Source organism: Pongo abelii, chromosome 18 (genome assembly GCF_028885655.2).
Source record: "Pongo abelii isolate AG06213 chromosome 18, NHGRI_mPonAbe1-v2.0_pri, whole genome shotgun sequence".
In the NCBI taxonomy this organism is placed as follows: domain Eukaryota; kingdom Metazoa; phylum Chordata; class Mammalia; order Primates; family Hominidae; genus Pongo; species Pongo abelii.
Genome location: NC_072003.2, coordinates 68,552,454 through 68,569,452, shown reverse-complemented (window position 1 = coordinate 68,569,452; position 16,999 = coordinate 68,552,454). Strand labels below are relative to the sequence as shown.

The 16,999-nt window shown below is 46.9% G+C and overlaps 1 protein-coding gene across 2 annotated transcripts in view; it reads right to left on the bottom strand.

Moving 5' to 3' along the window:
• The window catches only part of TANGO6 (transport and golgi organization 6 homolog), a 242,660-nt gene that overhangs the window by 10,026 nt on the left and 215,635 nt on the right, over positions 1 to 16,999 (bottom strand). Inside the window, exon 18 of one of the 2 annotated variants that reach the window (XR_010137850.1) lies at positions 12,370 to 12,479. The exons of the other annotated variant lie outside the window; for it this stretch is intronic. The gene's annotated coding sequence lies outside the window, so the exon portion shown is untranslated. The remainder of the gene's footprint in view (positions 1 to 12,369; positions 12,480 to 16,999) is intronic. 2 annotated transcript variants of the gene reach the window in all.

Here is a 16,999-nt window from a genome sequence, read left to right as displayed (position 1 = left end):
AAGCGCCTGAGTCCTGTGAGCAAACCTCAGGAAGATGCTGCCTGGTCCCTGCTGGGCAGTTACCTCCTGGGCTTTCTCAGGGAGCTTCTGAGCCACAGTCAGGTCTCCTAGGTCAGGGGCCTGACTCTGTGGCCTCACCTGAGTGCCTTTTTTTTTTTTTTTTTTTTAAAGATGGAGTCTTGCTCTGTGCCCAGGCTGGAGAGCAATGGCATACTCTCTGCTCACTGCAACCTCCACCTCCTGGGTTCAAGCGATTCTCCTGCCTCAGCTTCCCATATTGAGGCAGGCACCCGCCACGACGCCAAGCTAATTTTCATATTTTTAGTAGAGACGGAGTTTCACCATATTGGCCAGGTTGGTCTCAAACACCTGACCTTGTGATCTGCCAGCCTCGGCCTCCCAAAGTGCTGGGATTACAGGCATGAGCCACCAGGCCCGGCTTCGAGTGCCCTTTCTAACCTGTCTTTGGGCGAGGAAGTCTTATCTTTCCTGAGGCTGGCCGCATGAAAATGAGCTAATTCCCGGCAGAGGATGACTCTCCACCGCTATTGCCTCATGATTACTCACTCATTCAATAATCAGTACTATGGGCCTCTGTCATGCCCAGGCACTGTGCTGGCGATAAAAAAGATGAATAAGGCACGAACCCTCCCAGGTGGCAGCTACAGCCCTGTGGGGAGGCAGTACACACAGCCCACATGGAGTGATCTCCGTTCTAAGAGAGAAACGCAGGCAATTCTGTAGAAGCAAAGGAAGTCATTTCCGCCTTTGGAGGTGGGTGGAGGAAGAAGAACCTGTACCTGCTCTGTGAAAGTGCCTTCACTCTGACATTTACTCCCAGCCAATGGGTGGCACCAAGGAAATGGCTTGGGGGAACTTCTAGCTCCCAAGCCACCACAAAAAGAAGGCAGTTTCCAAGCAAAACCAGCATGCTTGCTATGCAGGTACAGCCTAAAGACAAATCTCCCAACACTCTCTCCAATGGATTATAGCCCAAAGCATCTCTATATATAGAAATTCTAGAGCTTCCACTTTTTTTTTTTTTAAAGAGGGTCTCACTCTGTCACCCAGGCTGGTCTCCTGGCTTCCTGTGCCCCATCCTCCAGTGTTTGTTACAAGGTCACCTTTTTTTTTTTTTTTTTCCTTTTAGAGGAATCTTTCACTTAGAAATATCTTTGAGATTTTTTTGCTAGAGCCTCCTAACATTCAAAGTCAAGTCAGCTTTTACTTGTTAAAAAGGGATACTCACAGGTATTCTGTTCTTTCTCCGTGTGGGTAGGAATTTCCCCCTGGGCACTGCTGTGTCCTTAAAATAACAATACTGCCTGTGCAAAACCCACTCCACACTTGAGGGATGCTGAGCTCCCTGTTATCAGTTACCGGATCTCTGTTTTTAGTAACTGAGTGTTAAGCAAAGGCTCCCGCTTAATTAATGGGTCTATCTTAGCAACCCACCCAGGTATAGAGCTTCTTCCCAATCCCTGTGACTCTAGGGATCCCACACATCACAGGACTTCCTCTGGACTCCCCAAGGATCAAAGCTTCCTGCCAGCCAGGGATTGTCACCAAATCCCATGGATCAGGGGCTGAATACAAGGAGAGTTCAAAGGTAAAGTTACAGGAGCCTCTGTGGGGGGCAGGATATAAGCAATCCCACAGCGGAAACCTCTCATTATGAGTTCAGCACACCTGCTGTTCATCCCCCGACTGTATCAGGCCCAAGGACTCCAGGGCAAGGTGGAGTGGCTATGGCTGTGAGTAGGTTGGGTGCGTCTCATTCACAGGAAAGCTAGTTTAGCTGCTTGCAGTCAGTGGTTGAAACAAACACTTTCACCATCTGAGAAGCGTAGGCCAAGGATATCTTAAAGAAGTACCCAGACTCCTGGTCTGAAAACTCCTTGGAAGGGGGTGGCGTTCAGGTTCTTTATCAAAAGAATTTAGAGAGCGCATGTGACACACACAGACACACACATACACACACACACACACACACGGTCTCCCTCTCTCTTCACCCTCCCTCTTTCCAGGCGCCAGTTGGCCTGAAACACACAAAGCTGAAGCTTCAGGGACAATGGCAGTCTTTAGGGTTAGACGTGGCTCAGAAAGGACCAGAAGAGGCTTGGCAAACTGAAAAGGGAAGGTGTGAGTAAAAGACTGCCTTGGGCACACAGGTGCACTTTCAATGGAAAAGCAGGAAGACAGTGTTTGACTCTTTCAATGAGCTTGACCTAGAACATTTGTGGAGTGGTTGTATCTTTAAGATCAAAAGAAGAAATAAATGGTAAATATCTTTCTTCTCTTTACTTCCTAAATTTATTTGTTTGATTAAAGCCATATTACCACAATCCAGATTATATGAAAATAGAGGAAGAAAAAAGGCTCTAGTTAGACTACCTCTCTAACACAGCTCCATGAGTAAAGACAGTAATGAGTAGATTCATATACACTTAAAAATTATTTTAATATTTTAAAGGTTATTTACATTTCAAGGTGTTTTTTACTACTGGAACTTGGTGAATGAAATGGCTATTCTGTTCTTATTGTGTGAGATCAGCAAAACACAACACAAATGGTCAAAAATAAGACATTTACAGAACAAGGACTCTGGAAACGGTGATCTAGCAGAGGTTTTTCCATCTATAACTTCTTAATAGGAAAATGAGTTGCTAAATATAAAAGGAGAAAAACGTTAAATGCTAGCATACACTCGTTGTGTCAGAGGCGTTAAAACCAGAGCGACTGCATTTTGAGTGAGGGTTGGAAAAGAGGCTGAGACTTGCTGGGCTGCATTCCCAGAAAGTTAGGCATTCCTAACCTCTAGGTGTTTATGGTTAAGGGAATCGATTGATAATGTTTACCAAACAGACCCAGACTTGGAAGTGTCCAGATATCCCAGTATGTGGGAACAAAGGCATTCCTAAATTTTGCTTTAACAAAGGCATTCCTAATTTTATGGTGGCTGACTCCTGTAATCACAACACTTTGGGAGGTCAGAGGTGGGTGGATCACCTGAGGTCAGGAGTTTGAGGCCAGCCTGGCCAACATGGTGAAACCCCGTCTCTACTAAGAGTACAAAAATTAGCTGGGCATGGTGGCGGGCACCTGTAATCCCAGTTACTCTGGAGGCTGAGGCAGGAGAATTGCCTCAATCTGGGAGACAGAGGTTGCAGTGAGCCAAGACCACTCCGTTACATTCAAGCATGGGCAACCAGAGCGAAATTCCGTCTCAGAAAATAATAATAATAATATTGATTCTTGCAAACTACAGCAATTAAGAAAATTAATCCTTTATCACAAACCCTTGTAACAGAGCACATCTCCCCAAGATCTTTTGTGTGTGTGTGTTTTTTTTTTTTTGAGATGGAGTCTCCCTCTGTCACCCAGGCTGGAGTGTAGTGGTGTGATCTTGGCTCACTGCAACCTCTGCCTCCCAGGTTCAAGCGATTCTCCTGCCTCAGCCTCTCAAGTAGCTGGGATTACAGACAAGCGCTTACATGCCTGGCTAATTTTTGTATTTTTAGGAGGGACGGGGTTTCACCATGTTGGCCAGGCTGGTCTTAAACTTCTGACCTCAGGTGATACCCCCCGCTTCAGCCTCCCAAAATGCTGGGATTACAGGCGTGAGCCACTGTGCCTGGCCCCAAGTTCTTTTTCTATCCTATATATATAAGCATTGTACCTAGGGTAGACGTGTTCCTCCTCTTACTTTCAGGAATGCCCTACTCTGTCTATGGAGTAGCTATTCTTTCACTACTTTCTTTTCTTTTTTTTTGAGAAGGAGTCTCGCTCTATCGCCGAGGCTGGAGTGCAGTGGCACGATCTCGGCTCACTGCAACCTCCACTTCCTGGGTTCAAGTGATTCTCCTGCCTCAGTCTCCCGAGTAGCTGGGATTACAGGCGCATGCCACACCTGGCTTTTTTTTTTTTTTTTTTAGTACAGACAGGGTTTTGCAATGTTGGTCAGGCCGGTCTTGAACTCCTGACCTCATGTGATCTGCCCGCCTCGGCCTCTCAAAGTGCTGGGATTACAGGCATGAGCCACCGCGCCTGGCCCACTACTTTATTTTCTTAATAAACTTGCTTTTACTTTGCAATGTGGACTCGCCCTGAATTCTTTCCTGCGTGAGATCCAAGATCCCTTTCTTGGGGTCTGGATGGAGACCCCTTTCCTTGTAACAGTTGTATTTAGAAATTCAATCTTCTATAGAAACAAGAGATGAAGCAAACAGAGATCAAAAAGAAAGAAGGCTACATTCCACACAATCCTATCAACCACCAATTGTGACTCCCTTTGTGGTTGAGAAATAAATAAGAGGCACAAAGACAAAAACAGAGGAATAACAGGGAAGCTATACACCGAAATAATAAGACAGGTGAAGACAGGGGAAAGAGGTGAACTGGAGCTGGTGGCTGGAGATTGTCCTGGCAGAAAAAAAGATTCTCTAGATTGAGATCCAGAAGAGAAGACTCCAGAATCCGACTAGTTCTGTTTAAAAACATGTTGGAATAAGCATTAGGTGTGGTATGAATCTGTCAGAAAGCAACAGTCCAACTTCTAAGCACCTTCATCTTGCCCAAGATGTGATTTTGTGGCTAAGAGATGTGAGAGGGAACAGATGAGACTATTACGGGGCAGAGAGTCAAGAATCGTCAGTAGAGAACAACTCAGCAAAATTTCCCAAATTGTGTGCAGGAGACTAGGCTAAGTATTCTGCTGAATGGCTCCCACACCCAGGAGCTCACACCCTGTTGGGGAGGCAGACACACAGAATTAAGCCTAATGGTCAGGAGGCAGGCAAACTGGGTGAAGGGGATCCTAGAGCTTCCAATTATTAGCTAGGGAATCTTGAACAAACTACTTCATTTCTAGGAACCCCAGTGATCTCATCTGTAAAATGGGAATAAGTTTGCCTCCTGAAGGTTGCAGTAAGAATTAATGTATCTAAAGATCCAAGAACATGGCTGGGTACGGTGGCTCATGCCTGTAATCCCGGCACTGTGGGAGGCTGAGGCGGGTGGATCACCTGAGGTCAGGAGTTCGAGACCAGCCTGGCCAACATGGCAAAACCCCTTCTCTACTAAAAATAGGAAAAAAATTACCTAGGCATGGTGGCGGGCACCTGTAATCCCAGCTACGCGGGAGGCTGAGGCAGGAGAATTGCTTGAATCTGGGAGGCGGAGGTTGTAGTGAGCCAAGATGGCGTCACCGCACTCCAGCCTGGGCGACAAGAGTGAGACTCCATCTCAAAACAACAACAACAAAAACAAAGATCCAAGCACAAGGACTTGCAAATGGTGGGTGCTAAAGAAGTGATGGTTTGTCAGTGAAGACTGTGACCTCTGTGAGGGCCAGGACCACGTCCATCCTGTAACTCTTACATCACTGAGGCCTGGAAGAGAGCCTAACATGCAGTAAATCTTTGAAGAATGAATGAATGGCAACGGTAGCTAATCCTTACATAGTACTTGGTATATGCCAGGTATGATTCTAGGCATTTTGTCTACATTAACTCAATCCCCACAACACAATTATCATTTCCAATTTGTCCAGGTTCACACAGCTAGTAATGGGTAGATCCAGGATTCAAACCCTGGTAGCCTGACTCCAGAGTAGTGTTGTTTATTAATCACTATACTGTACTGTCTCTCAAAGTGGTTATTATTATGACTATTATTATTATTGAGACAGAGTCTCTCTCTGTACCCAGGCTGGGGTACAGTGGCACGATCATAGCTCACTGCATGCAGCCTTGAAGCTCAGGTGATCCTCCTGCCTCAGCCTCCCAAGCAGTTGGGACTACAGGTGTGCATCACCGTGCTCAGGTAATTTTTTTTTTTTTCAAGACAGAGTCTTGCTCTGTTGCCCAGGCTGGAGTGCAGTGGTGTGATCTTGGCTCACCACAACCTCTGCCGCCCAGGTTCAAGCAATTCTTCTGCCTCAGCCTCCTGAGTAGCTGGGACTACAGGCATGTGCCACCATGCCTGGCTAATTTTTGTATTTTTAGTAGAGACAGGGTTTCTTTTCTTTTTTTTTTTTTTTGAGACAGAGTTTCACTCTTGTTGCCCAGGCTGGAGTGCAATGGTGCAATCTCGGCTCACCACAACCTCCGCCTCCTGGGTTCAAGCAATTCTCCTGCCTCAGCCTCCTAAGTAGCTGGGATTACAGTCATGTGCCACCACACCCAGCTAATTTTGTATTTTTAGTAGAGACAGGGTTTCTCCATGTTGGTCAGGCTGGTCTCGAACTCCCGACTTCAGGTGATCCGCCCGCCTCGGCCTCCCAAAGTGCTAGGATTACAGGCATGAGCCACCGTGCCCGGCTAGTAGAGACAGGGTTTCACCATGTTGCCCAGGCTGGTCTCCAACTCCTGACCTCATGATCCGCCCGCCTTGGCCTCCCAAAGTGCTGGGATTACAGGCGTGTGCCATGGTGCCCAGCTTTTTTTTTTTTTTTTTGAGATGGAGTTTCGCTCTTGTTGCCCAGGCTAGAGTTCAGTGGCGCAATCTTGGCTCACTGCAACCTTCACCTCCCAGGTCTCCAGGTTCAAGCGATTCTCCTGCCTCAGCCTCCTGAGTAGCTGGGATTACAGGCGCCCGCCAACACGCCTGGCTAATTTATTGTATTTTTAGTAGAGATGGGGTTTCACCATGTTGGCCAGGATGGTCTCGAATGCCTGACCTCAGGTGATCCACCTGTCTTGGTCTCCCAAAGTGCTGGGATTACAGGCATGAGCCACCGGGCCCAGCCTCAGCTAATTAAAAAAAAAATTTTTTTGTAGGCCAGGCACAGTAGCTCATACCTATAATCCCGGCACTTTGGGAGGTAAAGGTGAGAGGATTGCTTGAGCCCAGGAGTTTGAGGCCGGCCTGAGCAACACAGCAAGACCCTTTGTCTACAAGAAATAATAGAATTAGTCACGCATGGTGTCACGCATTTGTGGTCCCAGCTACTTGGGAAGCTGAGGAGGGAAGATCACTTGAGCCTGGGTGGTTGAGGCTATAGTGAGCCGTGATTGCGCCACTGCATTCCAGCCAGGGTGACAAAGCAAGAAAGACCCTATCTCAAAAACAAAAACAAATTTTTCGTAGAGACGGGGTCTTGATATTTTGCCAAGGCTGGTCTTAAACTCCTGGCCTCAAGCAATCCCCCTGCCTCAGCCTCTCAAAGTGGTTATTATTTTCACTACTATGGAGTGGGAGGCATGAGGCACATATAACCACCTACCTTACAAGTATATTGTGGGGATCAAAAAAAATAATGTATGTGAGAGTATTTCACTATCATCAGCAAAGTGATAAATAATTCAAAGTACTGTTATTATTACCACCACATTAAGAAAATTGGGTTTACCACCAAGGAGTAAGAATAGGAGGGGAAGTCCGGGCGTGGTGGCTTATGCCTGTAATCCCAGCACTTTGGGAGGCCAAGGTGGGCAGATCACTTGAGGTCAGGAGTTCAAGACCAGCCTGGCCAACATGGTGAAACCCTGTCTCTACTAAAAATATAAAAAAACTAGCCGGGCATTGTGGTTTGTGCCTGTAATCCCAGCTACTTGGGAGGCTGAGGCCAGAGAACTACTTGAACCCAGGAGGCGGAGGTTGCAGCGAGCCAAGATCACGCCATTGCACTCCATCCTGGGCAACAGAGCGAGACTCTATCTCAAAATAAATAAATAAATAAACAAATGGATGAATGAATGAATCACAGGGGGAAAGGCACAGCTCTGAAAACAAAGAATAGAGAGCAGAAGCCAAAGGCAGAGTGGCTGGGCAGATGAATAAATGAACGGGAGTGAGAGGAAGAGGGAGGTGGCGTAGATGCGGGGAAATGAATTTAATGTAGTCTGAACAAAGTATCAGGCCAGCGCAGGTCGGATGACGTTGGTAGCTGGCACGCTGGAAGCTCTGATCAAGCTATGCTGCAGAATGGAAAGCATCAGGAAGAATTCTGCCGGGCAAGCAGAAAGGGGCCAGACTCCAAGGTCTTCGAGGCGAGTGGCCTCTCTAAGATAATGGGCAGGAAACAAATAAATTGGGGGAGCAGAATGGACACAGACAATCTGGACCTCATTCAGGAGCTCTGGACTGAAGAAGAATAATGCTTTCCTGATAAAACCCAAACTTTCACTTTGATGGGTCTATGAAAAAGAAATTAGGGCCAATTCAAACCTGAAAGACCAGGCTTTTGAGACACTTCACTGAAAGCGTCGGGACGGTCAGTAAAGAAAGGCAGGATTACTAATGTCTAAGAGATGTCTACCCGCGCCTGGCAGATAGAAAATCTCAAACACACTGAAGCTCACAGTGGCATTATTATTAACTGGAGGTTACTGAGCTTTTCAAAAACCTTTTATTTTAAGAGGATTTTTCTCTGCTAGACCTAGAGATAAATGGCAGTTTTACACTTTCTGGATTGTGTCTGGCTGCTAAATGGGAAGAGCATCTAAAGTGCAAATTGGAGACGGGGTGGAAAGGGGATGAGGCGGGTATCATGTGTGGTTTGCACTGAGAAAAAGGGAGAAATATTTAACTGGTCAAGTGCCAAAACTGCTACAGGGACATGGACAGTTTAGGTTGTCTAGGGACAAAGACCAAGATGGTGAGTAGCAGTTAACCCTTGGGAGGGACAATAGCTCAGGGGTCCTAAACAAAAAACAGGCGGTCAGAACTCCCAACACCTAACTGTGTGTGCTCCCCGGCTGGCTTATGCTGAGGCATGCTGCCCAAGGGCTGGAGTGGTCAGTGACCATGCAGCTCCCTGCAGCTGGGACAGGAGTGGCAGCTGTGGGGGCGGGAGCAGCGGTGGCAAAACGTTTCAGAATGTCTTTAAATAGCAACCTGAGGAAGGCGGCAGCTTTCCTACACCCCCACAAACCCTGAAATAGCACAAGGCAGCAAGGAAAATGGTCGAAGTGTATGCAAAGGCAGCAGGCTACTGCTTACGAGAAAAGAGATTGGGAGCGTTGTCCTGAGAAGGTGAGTACAACCCAGCTTTCAAACTGTACTCAGTGATCACATATGGGGGAACAGGCTTCATTGTTTCCAGTCCTTCAAGATCTCCATGCAGACACCCCGCTGAGGGCACCACAGTTCTATTTCCTTTCTGCATGGAAAGCCTCCCACGTGGGATTAGACAGCATCTGAAAAAGGCTCACTACTACTGCTGATTGAGTGTTTACTACATTTCAGTCATTGTGCTAAGCCCTGGACACACATTATCTCATTTAACCCTATGAGGCAGGTATTATTAGCCCCAGTTTATGAATTAGGGCACAGGAGGTTAGGGAGGTTTAGAAATTTGCTCCAGGACAAATAGCTAGAATTAAAATCTGCATCTGTCAGATCTAAGTTCACAAACCTTGTTTTTCATATGTGCATTACTAGGAAATCCAACATGCATGAGGACACCATGCAGAGAATTTGATCTTCCTCCTGCACCATCAAAAGTTGTTTATTTGGATGGTGCCTGGCTGGTGAGAGAAGATAGGGAGCAGCAGATGGGCTGGTGGCTGACTCCATGGTTTAGGCTTCCTTTAGGATGCCAGTTTGCTTTAGGGCACCTGAATCACCTCAGGCTTGCCCTGGTCACACAGCCTCAGGTCATGCCTCTGTGGATAGGGGAAGTGCAGACTGCAATCCTTAGAGCATTTGCTCACTGGAATTCAATGCTCTGTGCAAGATGCTTCAGGAACATAAGGTGCTACAGTAGGATCAAAGGCCAAAAAACCCAGAGTCCCTGACACATCAGAGGCTCTGGTAAGGGTTTGTATTATGTGCTAATATACGCATGGCATGGACCAGACTGGAAAACAACCTCCCACCCACACCAGAAAAGTATGGCTATAGAGCCGGGCGTGGTGGGTTATGCCTTTAATCCAGCACTTTGGGAGGCCGAGGCGGGCAGATCATTTGAGGACAGGAGTTTGAGACCAGCCTGGCCAACAAGGTGAAACCCCATCTCTGCTAAAAATACAAAAATTAGCCAGGCTTGGTGGCACATGCCTGTAATCCCAGCTACTCAGGAGGCTGAGGGAGGGGAATTGCTTGAATCCGGGAGGCGGAGGTTGCAGTTAGTTGAGATCGTGCCATTGCACTCCAGTCTGGGCGACAGAGGCTCCATCTCAAAACAAAATAATAATAATAATGAAAGAAAAGTATGGCTACGCTGCCCAGAGTAAATACCATTGCCTCTGAATGATACCATCATTCTAGTTAATGATTCTCCATCCTCACTACTCATTAAAATCCCCCAAAAAACATTTTCTTTTTTTGGAGATGGAGTCTCACTCTGTTTCCCAGGCTGGAGTTCAGTGTCGTGATCTCGGCTCACCACATTCTTTGCCTCCCGGGTTCAAGCGATTCTCCAGCCTCAGCTTCTCGAGTAGCTGGGATTACAGGTGCCCACCACCACACTGGCTAATTTTTTTTTTTTTTTTTTTTTTTTTGAGACGGGGTCTCACTTTGTCGCCCAGGCTGGAGTGCGGTGGCGCGATCTCGGCTCACTGCAAGCTCCGCCCCTGGGGTTCACGCCATTCTCATGCTTCAGCCTCCCGAGTAGCTGAGACTACAGGCGCCCGCCATCACGCCCGGCTAATTTTTTTGTATTTTTAGTAGAGCCGGGGTTTCACTGTGTTAGCCAGGATGGTCTTGATCTCCTGACCTCGTGATCCACCCGCCTTGGCCCCGCAAAGTGCTGGCATTACAGGCATGAGCCACCGCGCCCGGCACCAATTTTTTTTTTTTTTTTTTTTTCAGACGAAGTCTGGCTCTGTCACCCGGGCTGGAGTGTAAGGGCGCGATCTTGGCTCAACCTCCGCCTTCTGGGTTCAAGCAATTCTCCTGCCTCCGCCTCCCAAGTAGCTGGGACTACAGGCACGCACCATTATGCCTGGCTAATTTTTGTGTTTTTAGTAGAGACGGGGTTTCACCATGTTGGCCAGGTTGGTCTCGAACTCCTGACCTCAAACAATCCACCTGTTTCGGCCTCCCAAAGTTCTGGGATTATAGGCGTGAGCCACTGCGCCCAGCCAAGTTTTTGTATTTTTAATACAGACAGGGTTTCACCATGTTGGCCTGCTGGTCTCTAACTCCTGACCTCATGATTCACCACCTTGGCTTCCCAAAGTGCTAGGATTACAGGTATGAGGCACCGCGCCTGGCTGATTCTTTTTTTTTTTTTTTTTAATTTCTTTTCGTGGGCCGGGTGCGGTGGCTCATGCCTGTAATCCTAGCACTTTGGGAGGCCGAGGTGGGTGGATCACGCGAGGTCAGGAGTTCCAGGCCAGCCTCGCCCACATGGTGAAACCCTGTCACTACTAAAAATACAAAAATTAGCCAGGCGCAGTGGCGGGTGCCTGTAATCCCAGCTACTCGGGAGGCTGAGGCAGGAGAATCGCTTGAACCCGGGAGGCAGAGGTTGCAGTGAGCTGAGATCACGCCACTGCACTCCAGCCTGGGTGATAGTTGTGAGACTCCGTCTCAGAAAAAATAAATAAAAAAAAATTAAAATTAAATTTCCTTTTATGCTCCCCAGGTAACTCTTACAATCTAATAATAATAAGATGCTCCCCAGGAAACTAATAATCTAATAATAAGGATGCGGGATGGTAGGAAAAAACACTGGCTAGGAGACTGCAAGAGAGATACCATGGTTTCAAAAGGAGAGGTCACTTTTTTATAGACTTTGCCTGTGAAAAATCTAAGCCTCAGGTACAGGCAAAGTGATTTGGACATAACCTATTGCACTTCTTGGAATTTTCTGAATTATCAACAATGATTTTATTTTCCAGAAGGCAGGCGGTCAGAATAAGTTTTGACCCACAAATTAAAATTGCATCTTTTCCCCAAAAATATTTTTAAAAATTTGTTCTTAAACATATGTATGTGAAGTATGATTCTGAAGATAGAGAAAGACACAGGCTACCGAAATGCATTCTTTTTTTTTCTTTTTTGAGATGGAGTCTCTCTCTCTCATCAAGGCTGGAGTGCAGTGGCGCGATCTCGGCTCACTGCAACCTCCGCCTCCTGGGTTCACGCCATTATCCTGCCTCAGCCTCCTGACTAGCCGGGACTATAGGCGCCCATCACCATGACCGGCTAATTTTTTGTATTTTTAGTAGAGATGGGGTTTCACCGTCTTAGCCAGGATTGTCTCGATCTCTTGACCTTGTTTTTTTTTTTTTTTTTTTGAGATGGAGTCTCGCTCTGTCACCCAGGCTGGAGTGCAGTGGTGCAATCTCGGCTCACTGCAAGCTCCGCCTCCCGGGTTCACACGACTCTCCTGCCTCAGCCTCCTGAGTAGCTGGGACTGCAGGCGCCCGCCACCACGCCCAGCTAATTTTTGTATTTTTAGTAGAGATGGGGTTTCACCTTGTTAGCCAGGATGGTCTCGATCTCCTGACCTCGTGATCTGCCCGCCTCGGCCTCCCAAAGTGCTGGGATTACAGGCGTGAGCCACCGTGACCTGCCGGAAATGCATTCTGTAGGAAGATGAAAAGATAAGATAAATGCAGTTTCCTCCTTGGCTGGGAGCAAGCATTATGGCAAAAACCTCTGCCCAGAGGGGACGAATTAAAGGAAATACATATGCTAAAATTTTGACAGCTAAATAAATAAATAGAAATATAATGGGAAGATGACTTTTTTATTTTTGAGACAGAGTCTCACTCTGTCGCCTAGGCTGGAGTGCGGTGGCGCGATCTCGGCTCACTGCAACCTCTGCCTCCCAGGTCCTGCTTTCAGCCTCCTGTGTAGCTGGGACTACAGGTGCATGCCACCACACCCCGCTAATTTTTGTATTTTTAGTAGAGATGGTTTCACTATGTTGGCCAGGCTGGTCTCAAACTCCTGACCCTCAGGTGATCCACCTGCCTCGCCCTCCCAAAGTGCTGGGATTACAGGTGTGAGCCACTGCGTCCAGCCAGAAGCCAAATTTTGAAAAGCAGAGTGATTCTAGCCGAACATCAGTATTCATTCTGTTACTCTGCCTCAGGACTCCTTCACTCAGCTGATTTGGTGATAGCAGGTCCACAACCCAACTACAACAACAAAAAAACCCTGTAGGTGTTTCCAAGTAAGGAGGCAAAATTCCCTCCTTAAGAGATCTTAAGAAAACTTGTTCAGGCAACTTTTGCTCTTGGGAAACCTGAACACTAGATTTTGGAAGTCCCAGAATTCCCAGCTTTTTTTTTTTTTTCAGACGGAGTCTTCCTCTGTCACCAGGCTGGAGTGCAGTGGCGCTATCTTGGCTCACTGCAACCTCTGCCTCCCGGGTTCAAGCGATTCTCCTGCCTCAGCCTCCCGAGTAGCTGGGACTACAGGCGTGTGCCACCACGCCCAGCTAATTTTTGTATTTTTAGTAGAGATGGGGTTTCACCATGTTGGCCAGGATGCTCTCGAACTCGTGACCTTGTGATCCTCCTGCCTCGGCCTCCCAAAGTGCTGGGATTACAGGTGTGAGCCACCATGCCCGGCTTAGAATTCCCGGTTTAAGATCAAGATCTAAAAAGTCATTTATTGCAAAGGTGGGTACGAAGAAATTTAAGAGCAATGTTCTATGCCTCTTTTTTTTTCTTTTTCTTTTTTTTTTTTTAGAGACAGAGTCTACTCTGTTGCCTGGGGTGGAGTGCAGTGGCACAATGATAATTCACCGTAGCCTTCAACTCCCAGGCTGATGTGATCTTCTTGCCTGTTTCCAAAGTAGCTGGGACTACAGGCATGCACCATTATATTAAGCTAAATTTTTTATTTTTAGTAGAGATGAGGACTTGCTACGTTGCCCAGGCTGGCCATGCCTCTTACAGAAATGATTTCGTTCACTCATAAACAGGGCAAAGTGCTAGCTTTTGGGAATATAAAAGTGAACGGAGGCTGGGGGCAGTGGCTCACACCTGTAGTCCTAGAACTCTGGGAGGCTGAGATGGGCGGATCACTTGAGCCCAGGAGTTCAAGAGCAACCTGGGCAACATGGTGAAACCTCAACTCTATTACACTTTAATTAAACTTAAAGAAAAAAAAAGCCTTTTCACAAAGAGTATAACATGTAGTGGAGTCCTACAGGATTAATACAAACTCATCAGATGGATAGCTGGGGGAAGGAAGGCATTCGAGGCATAAGAAACAGTATGGACCAAAATATGACCAAGATGTGGAGGCAGGAATCAGGATGGCCGATTATTCTGGGGCTGCCATGAGCTTCTCAGGGCATAAGAAGGCAAGCATGGGACAGAAAGTCATAGAAGGCAGGTGGGTCCAGATTACAAAGGGCCTTGTATGTCATGCAAAGGAGTCTGATCTTCATCTGATAGACCACAAGAAACCACTGAAAAATTATTAGTCAGGACCAGACTTCAGCAGATTTTCATCTCAGAAAGATCTCTGGCTGTAGTTCTCTTACCATCCCTGGGTAGCTAAGTACCTGTTGACCCAGGAGAATTAAAGAGTAGAAAAGTGGCCAGTCCAACATGGTGAAACCTCGTCTCTACTAAAAATACAAAAATTAGCTGGGCGTGGTGGTCGCGTGCCTGTAGTCCCAGCTACTCGGGAGGCTGAGGCAGGAGAATCATTTGAACCCGGGAGGCAGAGGTTGCAGTGAGCAGAGATTGTGCCATTACACTCCAGCCTGGTGACAGAGCAAGACTCCGTCTCAAAAAAAAAAAAAGAAAAAAATAAAAAAGAAAAGTGGCCAGGCGTGGTGGCTCACGCCTTTAATCCCAGCACTTTGGGAGGCCGAGGCAGGCAGATCACCTAAGGTCAGGAGTTCGAGACCAGCCTGGCCAACATGGTGAAACCCCCTCTCTACTAAAAATGCAAAAATTTCTGGGCATGGTGGCTCACGCCTGTAGTCCCAGCACTTTGGGAGGCCAAGGCAGGCGGATCACTTGAGGTCAGGAGTTTGAGACCAGCCTGGCCAACATGGTGAGACCCCTGTCTCTACTAAAAATATAAAAAAGTAGCCAGGCGTGGTGGTGTATGCCTCCCAGATAATTGGGAGGCTGAGGTGGGATAATTGCTTGAACCCGGGAGGCAGAGGTTGTAGTGAGCCAAGATAGCGCCAATGCACTCCAGCCTGGGCAACAGAGCGAGACTCCGTCTCAAAAAAAAAAAAAAAAAAGAAAAAAGAAAAGAAATTAGCTGGCCGTGGTGATGGGTGCCTGTAATCCCAGCTGCTTAGGAAGCTGAGGAAGGAGAATCACTTAGACCCAGGAGACAGAGGTTGCAGTGAGCCGAGATCGCACCATTGTATTCCAGCCTGGGTGACAAGAGAAAAACTATGTCTCAAAAAAAAAAAAAAGAGTAGAAAAGTCCAGTGGTTAAAGACCATCCTGGCTAACACGGTGAAACCCCATCTCTACTAAAAATACAAAAAAATTAGCCAGGCATGGTGGCGGGCGCCTGTAGTCCCAGCTACTCGGGAGGCTAAGGCAGGAGAATGGTGTGAACCCGGGAAGCGGAGCTTGCAGTGAGCCGAGATGGCGCCATTGCACTCCAGCCTGGGTGACAGAGCGAGACTCCATCTCAAAAAAAAGAGAAAAGTCCAATGGTTAAGGAAGCAGAAGTCCCAGGAACCCAGGTTTGTCCTAATACACTTGTAATACTTCACCTCTTCCTCAAGTATAATCTCAAGCCAGTTCTAATTAGTTCCTTCAGAACAGCCAAGCTGGCAATAAGATAGCCTGGGTTTGCATTCAGTTCTCCTGCTTACTGGCTGCGTGGCATTCGAATGTAAACCTTCTGGACCTGAATTTTCTTATCTGTAAATAGAGTTAATAAGCATATGTCTCTCACAAAGTTGTTAGGGGGACTCAGTGAGATAATAATGTAAAGAATTTAGCGCTCTACCTGGCATACAATAAACCCTTAATCAGGATTAGTTATATTACTATTAAGTATCAAACTTTGGAGGACACGGAATTTATTTGGCACAGATTTGCTATGAGCAAACAATCCATGGGGTGATGAGCAACGAGCTGGAACAAACCCCAGAGCATCAATCCAGGCTGTCATTTCGCGTCACCCCAAGGAGGGTACACTTAGTCAGAACTCCTGCCTTTCAGAGGATGGAGCAAAGATAAACGGGTTTTGCAACCCATAGGCCCATCTGATTATCAGAATAATCACTCTCTGGGAAGAAATAATCCCCGAATCAGGTTGCAGACAAGGAGGAAAAGTCCCAGGACTGACTCCCCAGCTTGGCAGCCCTGAAGGTGTCTGGTCTCTTTCAGTTTTTCTCTACCCCATGCTTTTTTCAGCTCTGTGTACATTGTGGGAAGTTGCTGGATCGCATAGTCTGTGGTTGGACTGTGCTTTTGGCAAGAGGTAGGGGAGCATGAGGAAGGGTAAAAAAAGAAGCCAAGGTTGTTTCCTGCTTTTGCTCTCTTACAGAGCTCCTGTTGGCAGGTCCCGGGAGGTCAGGAAACCCGGGTGCCTGAACACTTTCCCATCCCTGTCTCATCATTCTCTTGGGCTAGCAGTAAATACGCCAAAGGGATGTGGTCTGGCCTCTTTTCCTTTTGGATTCCATGGTTTCTGGGATTGAAAGCAGACTTCTGTTGGCCATGATCTGTGTAGGGAATGCCCAGGTGACTCAGAATTGGAGTTCTTCAGGTGACAGGGACATAGAAGATGGTGTGTGAGCTCTGGAGCTGCACTGCCTGGGTTCATCTACTGCCCTCCCACTTAACAGTTGTTGAACAAGTTACTTAGCTTCTTCGTCTTAGTCTCCTCATGTTTAAAATAGGGATAGTAGAATTCTGTGAGCCTATTTGGCTTAGGAAGCTGGCCGTAAATAAAAGAAAAAATAGTGATAGTAATCATACTGAAATGGGGTTACTATAAGGATCTGGTGAATTAATTAATGTAAAGCACATAGATATAAGTGCTGTCATATAGTAAATGCCTAAATAAAAGTGTTTTTGTGTATTTTTAATTTATACTCTTTTTCAGAAACACAACTGCCATATAAACTGAGAGAATATTTTTATTTCTTTGGGATTTTACA